Here is a 15,192-nt window from a genome sequence, read left to right as displayed (position 1 = left end):
GTTGGGTCCCAGCTTGGCAGACCTGGCACTTGAGTCTCTCTGGCGTCACAACCAACTTTCAACAAGACCACCAGCTGGAGGACCACAGACCAAATTTCGCCACACTGACGGAAATACCCATGAGAAAAAGGTTGTCAACACCAAGCGCCTGAGGGATGATTGAGTTTTCAGGCGCAGACATGTTGCCGCCGACAAGATCACTAACTGGAGGGTCAACATACCACTTTATGCCTCCTGAGGGAAACACCCATGAGAAAATGGTTGCCAAAGACCGATTGTACCTGAGAGATGATTCAGTTTTCACGCTGCAGACATGTCAAAAACGACAAAACCACTAGCAGAAGGCCCACAGACCAATTTGTCCCACACCCGAGGGAAAAGCCTAAGAGGCAGTTGTTGACCAACACCCAGCACTTATGAGATTTCCCGTCCGAAGTTGCCAAACAGTGGATGGCTGTATGGCCATCTGCTGGCCCGCCAGGATTTTTGCCCTCCATTGCAGGAGTCAGTATGTTGTTCTGTTGTGTCAAGTGTCTGTTTGTTTCTCGAAGAATTCAGTGCAGCCACACAGAATCCTGTCGAGACCTTACATCGCCCAGACAACCTGGAGCAAGTTCGACCAACTCGACAACCCTGGTGTTCGTCCAATGGCTGTTCAGCTGTCTGTAGCCTATCTCTCGCTCCATCGCCCTAGAGGCCCCATCTTTGCCTTGACAGTTGGTGCTTTCGAGGGTATCCTGGGGGTCCCATCTGTGCCTTGGCAGTTGGTGACTTTCAGTCCGCCCTGGGGGCTCCATCTTCACTTTGGTTGTTGGTACCTTCGAGGTCGCCCAGGGGTTCCCAATCTTCGCCTTAGCGGTTGATGCCCAGCAAGCCACTGGTGACCAGGGGAGTTGCAAATCATTCAGCGGGCTAAGGAGATGTCTGCCTAGTTGTCTCTGGACTGCTCTGCGGTGTTGGTCTACTGTCCGGTGGGATTTCACTATCTTTGGGCGGGACAAGTAGCACGAATGGCTCCAGAAACTTCGGGGTGTTTGTATCAAATCGTTCTCTGCCGGTGTATTTTATATGTCTGAAGCCCCCGGGATTGCCTAAAAACAAGGTTGCACTGGCGGAATCGTTATCTACACTCTAATACTAGGGGGTCTAGCCTTTGTATGTGCAGGACGTTAGAGGGGGGTCTACCTTTTTAATATGTGGGATGTTAGAGGGTCTAGCCTTCGCATGCGCAGGATGTTAGACGGGGTGTCTAGCCAGTCACTGTGCCAAGGAGAGGTGCAAATTGGGGAATGCCCCAGCTAGGGACTGGATGACCAGGGGACGTGCAAATTAATTAGCGGGCCTACTACCTAGTAGGTACTTCCAGTTGCCTCAGGATAGATGTGAATCGGTCAGTGGGGCCAGCCAGCTAATGGGCGCTTGCGGTTGCTCCAGAGGTTTGGAGCTGAAAAAATATGCCTATGGTGTGTAGAGGATACATCCGTGGCGCGCTAAGCAGGTTGGGGCGACTACTTTTCCAGCTTAAGCGAGAGTTCATGCTTCTGGGGATCCTCCAGCCTCACATGGCCGTGGGTGAAGATGCGCTGTTCTGCTTTTCCAGGGGGGACCATAGTGGCCTACTAACTTGCAATGTCCATGGCATTCTTAGTAGCTTGCAATGTCGATGTTGCCTGAGTAGCAGCTTGCAATGCCGACTGCACAGACGGGGACACTATGGCCTGTATTTTGTGCCTCTTACAGTGATTGCTTTGCCAAACCGACATTCTGCCTAGAGGTTTTGCAATTTCGTGGCTGTTCGAATACACCAGTACAAGCAAAAGTCGCCTTTTTTCCGATATTCCACGCTACTTGGCTCGAGAGAATCTGTCTGATCTTCTTGCTCTTGTGTGGCATCAATACCCTGTGTAGGAGCCCGCCCATCTGGCTCTTCGAGTGTGTGTGTGGGTCTCCAGTCTCTTGCTCTTTGGGTGCACATGGGCCTCTGGTCTCTTTCATGCCCCTTGCTTTTTGAGTATACACTCTTTGCTATGGCTTCTATGGTTTTTAGATCCAAAGTTGCAAGCAGTATCGAGGCAGTCGACTGTCGATGACACTGCCATCCTCTAACTACCACTCTAGCTGCCTCTCATTCACTCCTGGTTGTAGAAACCGTTTGTAACCTTCTGGTAGTTGAAACTATTCGCAGTATGAAAAGCCGTGCCTACTTCTATCGTGGACTCACATATCCACAATGTCCTGTACATATCCAGAAGCTGGGAAATAGTGCCATAGTAGCCTACACAGAGTGCAGAACTGCTTTGCACCCACCACGAGCTTGTATTCCTCGTGCGATAGGAACAGGTCTCGGCGAGCCTGTAGAATAGCTCGGAAATCGTCGAGAATCTTGCCAATAGTGTCTTGCTCGAGCCTCCGGAAGGAATTGGGAGGGGGCACGATAGACGGGAAGCCTCCTCTCCTTACTGAATCTTTTTGTATCGTGTGTATTCGATCCCATAGCTTCTCCTAGCCTCTCAGAATCCCAGTTGCCCATTTGTATCTCCTCATAGGCCTCATAGAGAGGGGTATTATCACTTTAATCCCAGGACCTCCACTTTATTATTACTAATAGTTTCAAAATTACAAGGTGTCTTTAAAAAGGACTCAAAGGTAAAGGAATAAATGGAGGGATAAAAATTGATCAAATGAAACAAAACAGAAACAGATTTAAACAACAGATGTAAAACGGAAATCGGAACAGCATTGCCTGTATGTATAAAATGATTCCCAGTACAAAAACAAAACGATGACCAGGGACGACCATATGTGATAATATTGGAAATCTATTACCATAATTTAATAATTGGTAAATCAAAGTATAGTGTTCTTTTTCAGCCCTTCTCATACATAGTGTTTATTGATACATCCACAGTATTGCTAGTACAATTTATATAGCTGTCTTTATTTAGTTTTTTTTCAGTATTTAACTTTCATGTTGTGGAATGAGAGTGAGTTGGAAGGCTAAAAAATAGGCAAACACACATTGCTAGATAGTTTTGGTCACTATCATACTTTTGATCATGCTTCACGACCGACCATTCTATGTCGCATTTTATTCTAAGCTTCACATGCAGACACGGACATATCCATATCCAACGTACAGACTCATAGACACAGAGACAGACAGACACAGAGACAGGCAGACAGACAGACAGACAGACAGACAGACAGACAGACAGACACACAACAACAACAACACACACACACACACACACACACACACACACACACACACACATATATATATATATATATATATATATATATATATATATATATATACACAAACGACAACGTACCTTAGAAAACAGTAATGAAATATGTTACTTAAGTTGCAGAATGCATGAAACACACACTCACACGTGTAGATGTATGTATATGTATGGGATACATTTTTAATATTGATATAAAATTATTTTGAATAAGTGGGTTTTTTACCCGTGCTATTGTATTAATAGTTGATGACTTCCCGTGACCAAACTGCGCCAAAGAGAACGATGTTCTGGCCGACAATTAATTTGCCCAAATCACCTGAAATCCAAAACAATAAACTTTGATCGTTAGCATAGCGACGAGAAAAAATATTTACCAAATGAAATCGATAATCGAAGAGGCTTAGTTGAAAATTTACATGTTTCCTTGTGTGAAGAATAATATCTAAATATATATGAAAAAATAATTAACTCACCCACGTCAGGGGACTTGGAATGTAGAACTGTACACGTCTTGCTTTCAAGTCTTTGAGTTTCTGGTCTAACGTTAAGCCTCTATTATGATGGTGCGGGTCTGAAGACAGCGGTGTTACAATTATCTCATTTGCCAGGTTTTGAATGTCTTTCATAACATGAGGAGACAATGTAAATTTGTCCACGTTTTTTCTTATCTGATGGATGAGCGTCTCAACAGTGTCATTCTCCCAACAGTCAAAGTGTTACGCTGCCGTATGACCCTCTGTACGTTACTGATATCTTAATTGCTACAAGATGACAATGGTCATGAACATAGTCAGTATCTATTGCCTGCTGATATTGTGACATGCATGTCTGGCAAATACAGAGTTATAGAGCGAATGAAGCATTTGAAAAATATAGGAAAATGAAAGCTGCAGGATATTCACATAGATATAAAGCCTAATAGTTGTACAAAGCCGTAGGGGTCGACTGGGTAACGGGCAACTTAGGGTGACCGGGTAACTTAGTACAAGAGGTGTATTGAGCTTGTCTTTCATATGCTCTAAATGCATTTCCCTAAAATAATCTCCTAATTGATGGATACTTATTGATATCTCTCCTCCGCATCCTGATATTGATTGTAATGAATGCATGATGATTAATTAAAGTGCTTTTGGATTGCAAAAATGTATATATAACTTACGATTTCCCAGCCGCTTCATTGTTGATGAGACAACGTCAAAGTTTATTACTTCATCTTTCACTTCAACGACTGACGTCACAGGCGATAAAACGTCATACTTATTTCCACCCAACTCTCTCAAAAATCTTATTTCACTTCCTGGCGATGCGATTTGCTGGATTTCAGTAGCACTCAGACTGAACTGCTCAAGCCTTTCTCGAACCATCTCGACAAGGTCACAAACTAACTGTGTAGCCTGTATCTGCACTTTTATCGGATTCATGGAATCCTTGTGCTTGACACGTACGCTAACATCTGCCAAATTTAAAGGTTTAGAAATCATTGTAACCAAGAAACGACCGAATAAATATCCCTTCAACGTCAGAAAGGAGCTTGAATGTAATATCGACATCGATTCGGCATATATAACGAAGCCGTTTATTTGTTCTTAACAAGTACTGGTAAATTTAGGTGTAAAAATTACATCAAACGTTTTTACGATAAAGCTAAGTGCCAAAACAAAACCTTATGCAAAGAGAAGAACGCAAATTCTTAAAAACTCAAGATTAGAAAGTAGATTGAGGTAGGACAGTCCTAGTTCCAAATTATACATCAATGTATTTCAAAATGAATGACAGCAATATTCACTCCTATAGAAATCAAATCATTTATGTCAGAGTCCAAGAGTGAACTGTTAAGGTAGCCATTGTTTTTTCCGTTCTCAGATCTTGGTGGCGGGGTCAAATGAATGTACAAGGGACTGCTATGGAAACAAACTATTGTTTGGAGTTGCCCACGTTTTGTTTTATGGTAAACTAGTGGCCATCATTGTATGCGTTCTGATGGAGTCTAGCCGTTCAAACACCTGATCGAAACTTTTCTCCCAGGTTGATAAATGTCTATTACATGTAACACCATATATGTGTATATGAAAGTTTAATAAGCGAAAGCGTGATCGCCGATGATAGAATACAACTAGATTCGATTTATCTTTTCGAAAAAGACGTTTCTGAAACTAAAAACGACAATTTGTGCTTTCCTCATACTAAATTTTCTATCGCAGTGTAAAATATAGCATGCAAATTTACCAATTACTGTATGTGTCTTTTATGTTCGCGAGCATATTCAAATATAGCACAAACATCACAACAAACAACACATAATATATATATATATATATATATATATATATATATATATATATATATATATATATATATATATATATATATATATATATAATATATATATAATTTCTTAGGGCGACCTATCCCAGTTGCTGGAGCAGTGTTAGAGAAAAGACACAAGTCTTACATGTTGTCCTATTATGTGAAATATTTAGATCACCGTATGTGTTTTGAAGTAGAAAATACTTCAATAATATTGCTAAAAACATCAGTTACTCTGCTTTTCAAAACAATTATCTCAACGAAATTATACTGTTTTGAGATAGAAAATCTTATGATACTCACAATCTGTTGGGTGGTTGTCGAATTCCACTTCTCCTCTCTTGCGTTTCACAACATTAATTCCATCATTGAAGTTAAAACAGTGTTTGCTTCCGTCTGCACTGCGAGTGAAAATCTCCACCTTATTTAATTTGATATCTTTTTGCTCAAGATCAAACAGACTTGCGTTACTTTTTATGACTTTGCAAGATCAAATACTGTATCTGACACACGAAACTTGAAAGGCAAAGCGTTTCCACCTTCGCGAGCATACTTCACCATCACTGTGACAAGCTGGTGACTTGACATTTCGTCAAAAGTGAAAAAATAAGACTCACGGAAAATGATAAAACTCGGTGGTAACGACGAGTTCCGTTCTGTTGCGTGTTGTTTGCTTATTTGGCCTTGTTCACTAATGGAAGAATGATTGGAGAAGAGCAACTCTATTCAAACACTGTCACAGATGCATAATGAGGATGTTTAATAATGTTATACATTATCGTACTGTGATATATAGTTGTTTACAGGATAACATCAAATATATTATATCTATCTTTGTCATATGAGTGAACCATTGTATTGAATTCGTGACTTGACATTTGCCCTATGACGCGGACGCTACAATGGTTGGTCGATAAATAACAATCGCAAATACGCAAATCTCGAAGTGCATGGTATTTTGACCATGACGACAGTTAAAATATGAATCTAAATGAGCGTGCTTGCCACACACTGGTAATGAATATTTATATTCAGATATCACAATATAATTATCAGAATTATGTGTAGAGGTTGGCGTTCAAGATTTACAACTGCCCTCTTGGTTGATTGGATTTTAGAAAATTATACAATAGGAAAGCAGAGGAGTCAGTATATTATTTGAGATAATATTAAAGCAGTTTAAATGTTATAGAACATGCAACGAATATCTCTAAAGGGGATATGAAGATAACTTCCTATTGCTGATATAATTTTTCATCAATATACATCGTTATCATGGAGGTTCTGTCAAGAGAACGTTTAGGAATCCGGTTAGTATTTGCCCTTCCACCTTAAGCTTCCCTGAACTATGTTTATTTTTAACTATCTGTCTCGTGTCAACAAAGTTGAATACCGACATTTGTCCTTATTTTTGTTTCTGTATGGACAGTCTCAGTCTCTATTGATCAAGCTGTCTCTTTGTTTAATTTCATTATAGTTCTGTGTACTATTCACTCGTAATCTCTCAATAGCTGTGTAGTAATCTGTCTAGTCGTTCTGTATTACGTCTCGATGACATAATTAATTGAATGACAAAAGAAACTAATTTATGCAGAAAAAGTTCTGAATACAGCTTGATAGCAGCTTACAATGTACACCGATCGACAAATTGAAGAATGCCAGCCGAGCTACAGAACTTCTCATCGAATGTATGTAACTATACAGACAAATATACTTATCTATGAAATGTTGAGATGGGCACAAACTTTAGTACAAGTGAAAGATGTTAGCAAACCCCACTCCTTAACACGATGGGAAAACTTCCGTTCCACTGACTTGTTTTCCCCTCCGCCAAACCCCTAGGGAAAATTTTCGGAATTGCTTATGTCGTGTGCCCCTCTGCCATACCGTCTTGGCAAATCCAGTAAAAAAACTGAATCGTACTCCCCGTGTAGCCGCTGAGCTCTTTCCTGGTGCAAGAAAAATATCGCTATAAAATTGCCCATCGTTAGCTTTCCAGCGCTAAGATAAAATGTAGAAACCGTCTCAAGAGAAACACTCCCGAAGACCAATATTGCGCAGGTAATTGTGTTTGCTGGCTCCGAATCTGTTCATGATCAATATGTATCATGCTGACCAATATAAAACTACTGACTATTACCCATACAGCATCAGTGCAACATGTTTACGTACTGGTATCATTACAGCTGCTGTGAGTGACGTTCCTCTGACAGAGGTCAGTTACGACTATCCATGATGTGGTCGGCATAATGTTTTTCTCTCTCTTTTGTTTCAGGTCTTCAGAACATCGTAACCTCAATATTCAATAAGTTTTAAATGTTTAATCTTAATTTTTCAGTAACTGGACGATCGTCTCGTACCCTTGAATCAAACATAAGGTTCACGCCGCGGCGGTACAATATGTCCTTGCCTATACATGTAAGCTTATTGTTTTGAGTCTACGTGTACTGCCTGATGTAGTTACTTACCCGTGGGATGTAGAACATCAACAGCGTCTATTACCACTGGACCAGTAAGTTCGATGATTGTGTTCCCATGTAAGGCCAGATCATCCGAAGATGGTTGTTATTTGTGAATATGAATCAGGGAAAGTGTTATCTCTATTTCACATGGGCTCTCAAATTAGAAAATAAGGCACTGAAATGGACGAATAATTTATTTGCATCTTATGGAATTTTTTGAAGGCGTGTAAGTCACCATATGAACTTTGTAAAACTGACCCAAAAGGCATACTATACGAAGATATACAAGGAGTTAAGACCAAATGGAAATGTCATGGTTGAAAACGAGAACAATTAATTATCAGTTGCTTGGCAATTTTTATTAAAAGTAATCTTTGTTCATAGTCAAACCATCTCTGTTACACTCGTTCTCATCTATCATCGAACGCGCAACTTCATGTGAATGTTGATACATCTCATGAATTCATCAGTGTGTTTCCTTTGAAACTTCATGAGTGATAAGGAACTTCCTAGGAAGATTTCATACGCCGCCGCGGCGCGCCGCGCTGGCGACAAGTTTACAAGTTTATGTAAACATAAGATACACTGTACGCAAACGACTGACGTGAACGTCATATTCCTTGCTACGTGAATACGTACCTTTACATTAGCGATTCGTATGAATTATTCAAAAACAATGGGCGAAGTTTTAGCCCGGTAAAATGTGTGCGCGAATTTCATTTCATTAATACGACAACTAAAATGCGAATAACAGATCGCGGATACAAAAATAGTTTGGGCGGCAAAGTTGAGGGTTGCTGCAACATTGTACAACTGCCGTGCACAGTATAGTACACACTTCCAAAATGCAACGTGGTTTTCCGACACCATTTCTGACGCGAAGACGCATCTGAGAACTTCACTTGAAAGGCGTTTCTTATGGTGAAATTGCATCGACGACCGGAGTGTCTAAATCAAAAGCGCACAGTATCTGCTGCAAATACGAGAGAACAGGCTCCCTTAGTGATAGACCAGCGCGAGAACGTACTAAAGTTGTCGACAACATTCTCCAACATATCGAGTTCTATAAAAGGCGGCAACCAAGTATTACTTGCACGAAATCAGAAGGTAACTTCTTGATGATAACGGGTGTACAGCCGAAAACGTACCATCGCTGGCGACAATTCACCAAGCGATAACCGAATACCTGAACATGAGTCGAAAGAAAATATCAAGTCTTGCTGCCGAATCGATGACTCCAGCTATCGGACAATATACACTGGATTTCATAGAAACTGTTTCTGATTACAATATAAATCAAATTCATTGGTTTGACGAGTCTTCGGTGATCAGAACTACAGGCAATCGTCGTTTTGGACACGCAGAAATCAGAACACCGGCAGTTCAAATACAACGCCATGCCATGCATCGAACGCTACGTACGCGATCAACATCCTTGTCAGTGCTACGGGTGTCGATCATTCCATGGAGGTAGTAGAGAAGGAGTCACAACTAGGCGGAGATCAAAGGGACCATGTGTTTTGCCACTGTTTGCCTTACTAACTACTCCAATAGCACCAACGGGACTTGCGAGCGCGTTTTCTTGGATTTAGGAAACAAGATTAAGTTCGTTCGGGGTCGTTCGGGTGTTTCGGCCGTCCCTCGGCAGTGACAGATCTTCAAACATGGCGTCTATGGGGTGAGAACACCGCCAAAATTATCTTGAAAACTTTATTTAAACTTATTCATTCATATTATTATTCTATTTTTTGGTGATTTAATGATAATTATATCAGTATTTGGCCATTATTATGCAATTATTTGATCATTACATGGATATTATTTTGACATGATTATGAACTTATTTGGTAATTCTGTTGTTTTGACATTATTCAGCATTGATGTCTTGATTTGGAACTTATTTCATAATTATTATGCAATTATTTGGTGATTTGGTCATTTTTATGTCATTATTTGGTCTTTCTTATGCGATTGTCTTGATATTATCTTGATATTATCTTGACATTATTATGTTAATTCGGTTCTTTTGCCATTATTCGGCATTGATGTCTTGATTTAGAACTTATTTCATCATTATTATGCCATTATTTGATGATTTGGTCATTTTTATGTCATTATTTGGTCTTTCTTATGCGATTATTTGGTCATGATTACGACATTGTCTTGATATTATCTTGATATTATCTTGGCTTTATTATGTTAATTCAGTTCTTTTGCCATTATTCAGCATTGATGTCATGATTTAGAACTTATTTCATCATTATTCTGCCATTATTTGGTGATATGGTCATTTTTATGTCATTATTTGGTCTTTCTTATGCGATTATTTGGTCATGATTACGACATTGTCTTGATATTATCTTGATATTATCTTGACATTATTTTGTTAATTCGGTTCTTTTGCCATTATTCGGCATTGATGTCTTGATTTAGAACTTATTTCATCATTATTCTGCCATTATTTGGTGATTTGGTCATTTTTATATCATTATTTGGTCTTTTCTTATGCGATTATTTGGTCATGATTACGACATTGTCTTGATATTATCTCGATATTATCTTGACATTATTATGTTAATTCGGTTCTTTTGCCATTATTCGGCATTGATGTCTTGATTTAGAACTTATCTTATCATTATTATTCCATTATTTGGTGATTTGGTCATTTTTATGTCATTATTTGGTCTTTCTTATGCGATTATTTGGTCATGATTACGACATTGTCTTGATATTATCTCGATATTATCTTGACATTATTATGTTAATTCGGTTCTTTTGCCATTATTCGGCATTGATGTCTTGATTTAGAACTTATTTCATCATTATTCTGCCATTATTTGGTGATATGGTCATTTTTATGTCATTATTTGGTCTTTCTTATGCGATTATTTGGTCATGATTATGACATTGTCTTGATATTATCTCGATATTGTCTTGACATTATTATGTTAATTCGGTTCTTTTGCCATTATTCGGCATTGATGTCTTGATTTAGAACTTATCTTATCATTATTATTCCATTATTTGGTGATTTGGTCATTTTTATGTCATTATTTGGTCTTTCTTATGCGATTATTTGGTCATGATTACGACATTGTCTTGATATTATCTTGATATTATCTTGACATTATTATGTTAATTCGGTTCTTTTGCCATTATTCGGCATTGATGTCTTGATTTAGAACTTATCTTATCATTATTATTCCATTATTTGGTGATTTGGTCATTTTTATGTCATTATTTGGTCTTTCTTATGCGATTATTTGGTCATGATTACGAACATTGTCTTGATATTATCTCGATATTATCTTGACATTATTATGTTAATTCGGTTCTTTTGCCATTATTCGGCATTGATGTCTTGGCTTTGAATTGTCTGACCTCCTTTATTATCTGAACTCATTATTTGACCTGCATTTGAACCTACCCAGAAATCAATCGAGTTTTAATCCAAAATTGTGGTCGATCTCAGTTTTCGAGCACGCCCAACTATTCTAGATATGCGATGTGCTGAGCTGCGCTTTAAAACTTACGCAAAGCCCGATTTTCTCTCTCTATGCGAGGGAACAGACCGTATCAACTGCGCCATTGTGAATTTCCATGTGCAATGATTTCTGGGTAGGTCAAATGCAGGTCAAATAATGAGTTCAGATAATAAAGGAGGTCAGACAATTGAAAGCCAAGAGAATGTCAAGATAATATTGTAATCATGACCAAATAATCGCATAATAATGGCTAAATAATGACATAAAAATGACCAAATCACCAAATAATGAAATAATAATGATAAGATAAGTTCTAAATCAAGACATCAATGCCGAATAATGGCAAAAGAACCGAATTAACATAATAATGTCAAGATAATATCGAGATAATATCAAGACAATGTCGTAATCATGACCAAATAATCGCATAAGAAAGACCAAATAATGACATAAAAATGACCACATCACCAAACAATGGAATAATAATGATAAGATAAGTTCTAAATCAAGACATCAATGCCGAATAATGGCAAAAGAACCGAATTAACATAATAATGTCAAGATAATATCGAGATAATATCAAGACAATGTCGTAATCATGACCAAATAATCGCATATGAAAGACCAAATAATGACATAAAAATGACCACATCACCAAACAATGGAATAATAATGATAAGATAAGTTCTAAATCAAGACATCAATGCTGAATAATGGCAAAAGAACCGAATTAACATAATAATGTCAAGATAATATCGAGATAATATCAAGACAATGTCATAATCATGACCAAATAATCGCATAAGAAAGACCAAATAATGATATAAAATGACCAAATCACCAAATAATGGCAGAATAATGATGAAATAAGTTCTAAATCAAGACATCAATGACGAATAATGGCAAAAGAACCGAATGAACATAATAATATCAAGATAATATCAAGATAATATCAAGACAATCGCATAAGAAAGACCAAATAATGACATAAAAATGACCAAATCACCAAATAATGGCATAATAATGATGAAATAAGTTCCAAATCAAGACATCAATGTTGAATAATGTCAAAACAACCGAATTACCAGATAAGTTCATTATCATGTCAAAATAATATCCATATAATGATCAAATAATTGCAAAATAATGGCCAAATACTGACATAATTATCATTAAATCACCAAACAATGGAATAATAATAATGAGATAAGTTTAAATAAAGTTTTCAAGATAATTTTGGCGGTGTTCTCACCCCATAGGCGTCACGTGTCCAAGCGTCGCGTCGGGAAGTTCGAGTCGTTCCACTGATTTTGATGTACACGATGTTAAAGAGGTCGAGGAACAGATAATTGAGGAAGGGAGCTTTGTATCTGCAAAGGCGCGGAGACTGAGTTGATGATAGCTTGCGATTACAAAAAAAATGCATACATCGTAGAGCAGCATTGTTAACACGCCAACTTTTTCCAAATCCAGTTCTTGGTTCTTGCCGTGTTTTATCATGTTGTACGGCATTAATGATAAGGTTAAATAAGAAAGCATAGCTTTTAACTGCTACGTCCATGACTTTAATGAATGGTCGCGATATAAAAACAACACGTACGATGCATTGAAACAAAGCGTCGCAGCGTCGCCTATGGCGTCGCTGGCGTCGCGCCGGGAAACGCTACAAGTTTAACCCACGCTCACGGCAGTGCTGCAGTCCGCTGCACCATACTCAGTACATGATTGAAAAGTTCGTGATCAGTACTTTCATTCTAACAAGGAAAGGTTCCTGCGATCGAATGTAAAGTATATAAAAAAACGACGTTAAAAATTACCCAGATTTTGAGAATGAAAAACTTAAATTCCTTGTAACTTCACTTTTCGTGGACGGAACGTGTCGTTTCTTACACTATCATGACGCACTTGACCCAAGCTACGCAAATACAGTCTTTGCGCAGGCGTTTATGACACTGTGGAGAAACTGAGTCGCATTAGCAAACCCAGGTTAATTTCACTCGGTTCGGTTGCGAAGGTACCGTCGGCAACGCAAATGGCGGGAAAGGGGTGTTAAACAATGGACATAAAGGATTAAACCAATGGTGCACAATAGTAATAAACGTAATTATCTCAGTTGTGACTCCTTCTCTACTACTCCATGATCATTCCGATGTGATCGTTGGACCATCAAACGGGTTGGAGTTATTGAACTCTTTCGATGAGGCTGTTCGAGTTACGGATAATTTTGGAAATCCTTGTTTGGCCGTAGGTGACTGTGTAATTATGGATAATTGCGGTTTCCACCACGCCCGATATGTTGAGCAAAATCTCCAACGACTATTGCAGGCGAGAGGGGTTCGACTGATTTACCAGCCACCATATAATGTTTTCAACGTTTGCGAGCCGTGTTTCAACTATATAAAGAGCGAGCTGAGATCTCATCAAGATTTCGCCTACAGGTTCACTGAACTAGCGACTGCTAATGCCATAGCAAACATTACTCCCGGTGCTTGTCGTTTCTTTGCGAGAGAATGTGGTTACATTTGAAAATGGGACCGTCATCATTCATAGTATCGTCACTACACGCACGTACATTTGTGCTGGGGTGAGGAAATGAACTAGCGCGATGTTGACTCTCAAAACGAACCTGCGCGATGTTGATTCTCAAGGAAATTTCGAGTACATTTTTTCTCTCTTGAAATGTGAACTTGAATCTTTCGTATTTCACAAAAGTGTAAGAACGTTTCTCTGCCCGAAACTGATGGCGATGTCCCATCCTGAACGTAAATCTTCGCCTTTAAAGTTCCACCTCGGCATTTTAAACTTTCACTTACTAGCTTTCATTCTCATGAATTCACCCTCTCTTCATGTACACGGATGTTATCTTTTGTGCACCATAGTATTGGAAGTGAACGTTAAACACAAATTCTGATGACATTTTCATTTACAAAACTCATCGGCACCATGGACAAACCAACAAAAGTTTGGAAAAACTCGAACACCGCGGAAAGCATGGAGCGTTCCAGGGACAACTGTGCATGCTCTCAGCGAAAATAAATGTGGCGCACGCGTGTTGTATGCCCCAGCATGTTTTATTTGTTGGCGCCGACTTGTCTGGAAGTCTGTAGCAATATTATTAATTACATCGTTGAGGCGGCGAAATCTTCCTAGGAAGTTCCTTATCAACTCATGAAGTTTCAAAGGAAACACACTGATGAATTCATGAGATGTATCAACATTCACATGAAGTTGCGCGTTCGATGATAGACGAGAACGAGTGTAAAAATGGAGCAACGCAAGGCATGCAGACATGTACGCCGTTATTCTTCAAGGTCTTTTAAGGCAATGAGAAAAAAAAGATGTACGATTTATCGAATTGAACACAATTTCCAAATATTTTTGAGATTTCAAAACGTAAATTGTCTTCAGTCTCTGGCAAACAGAACTGTTTTTCACAAATTGTATTGTCATTGTTTGGTTGTTGAATATTGTGACTCAAACACTGATCATGCAAAAAATGTAAAAAATATCAGTGTTCAATGTCATTTTCAAACAGTTTTACCTCGCGTGACCTGAACATTTTGCAGGATTATCGAGTCAAGACTTGATAATCCCACAACGGATTCAAGTCACGCGCGGAAGCAAGAAGAGGGCGCATTTTACTACGCATATCTGACACAGTGGGCAGTCCATCACGCCTCAAGCGAG

General features: G+C 38.8%; 1 long non-coding RNA gene across 1 annotated transcript; it reads right to left on the bottom strand.

Moving 5' to 3' along the window:
- Positions 1-3,724: 3,724 nt before the first annotated feature.
- LOC139116476 (uncharacterized) lies at positions 3,725-6,238 on the bottom strand. Its single transcript, XR_011548308.1, has 3 exons — positions 5,862-6,238; positions 4,411-4,704; positions 3,725-4,012 (listed from the first exon to the last, which is right to left on the bottom strand). It is a non-coding gene; the product is annotated as an uncharacterized lncRNA (long non-coding RNA).
- Between the last annotated feature and the right edge of the window lie 8,954 nt (positions 6,239-15,192).

Source organism: Ptychodera flava, chromosome 17 (genome assembly GCF_041260155.1).
Source record: "Ptychodera flava strain L36383 chromosome 17, AS_Pfla_20210202, whole genome shotgun sequence".
NCBI classification, from domain to species: Eukaryota; Metazoa; Hemichordata; class Enteropneusta; family Ptychoderidae; genus Ptychodera; species Ptychodera flava.
This window is presented reverse-complemented; position numbering and strand designations above follow the sequence as displayed.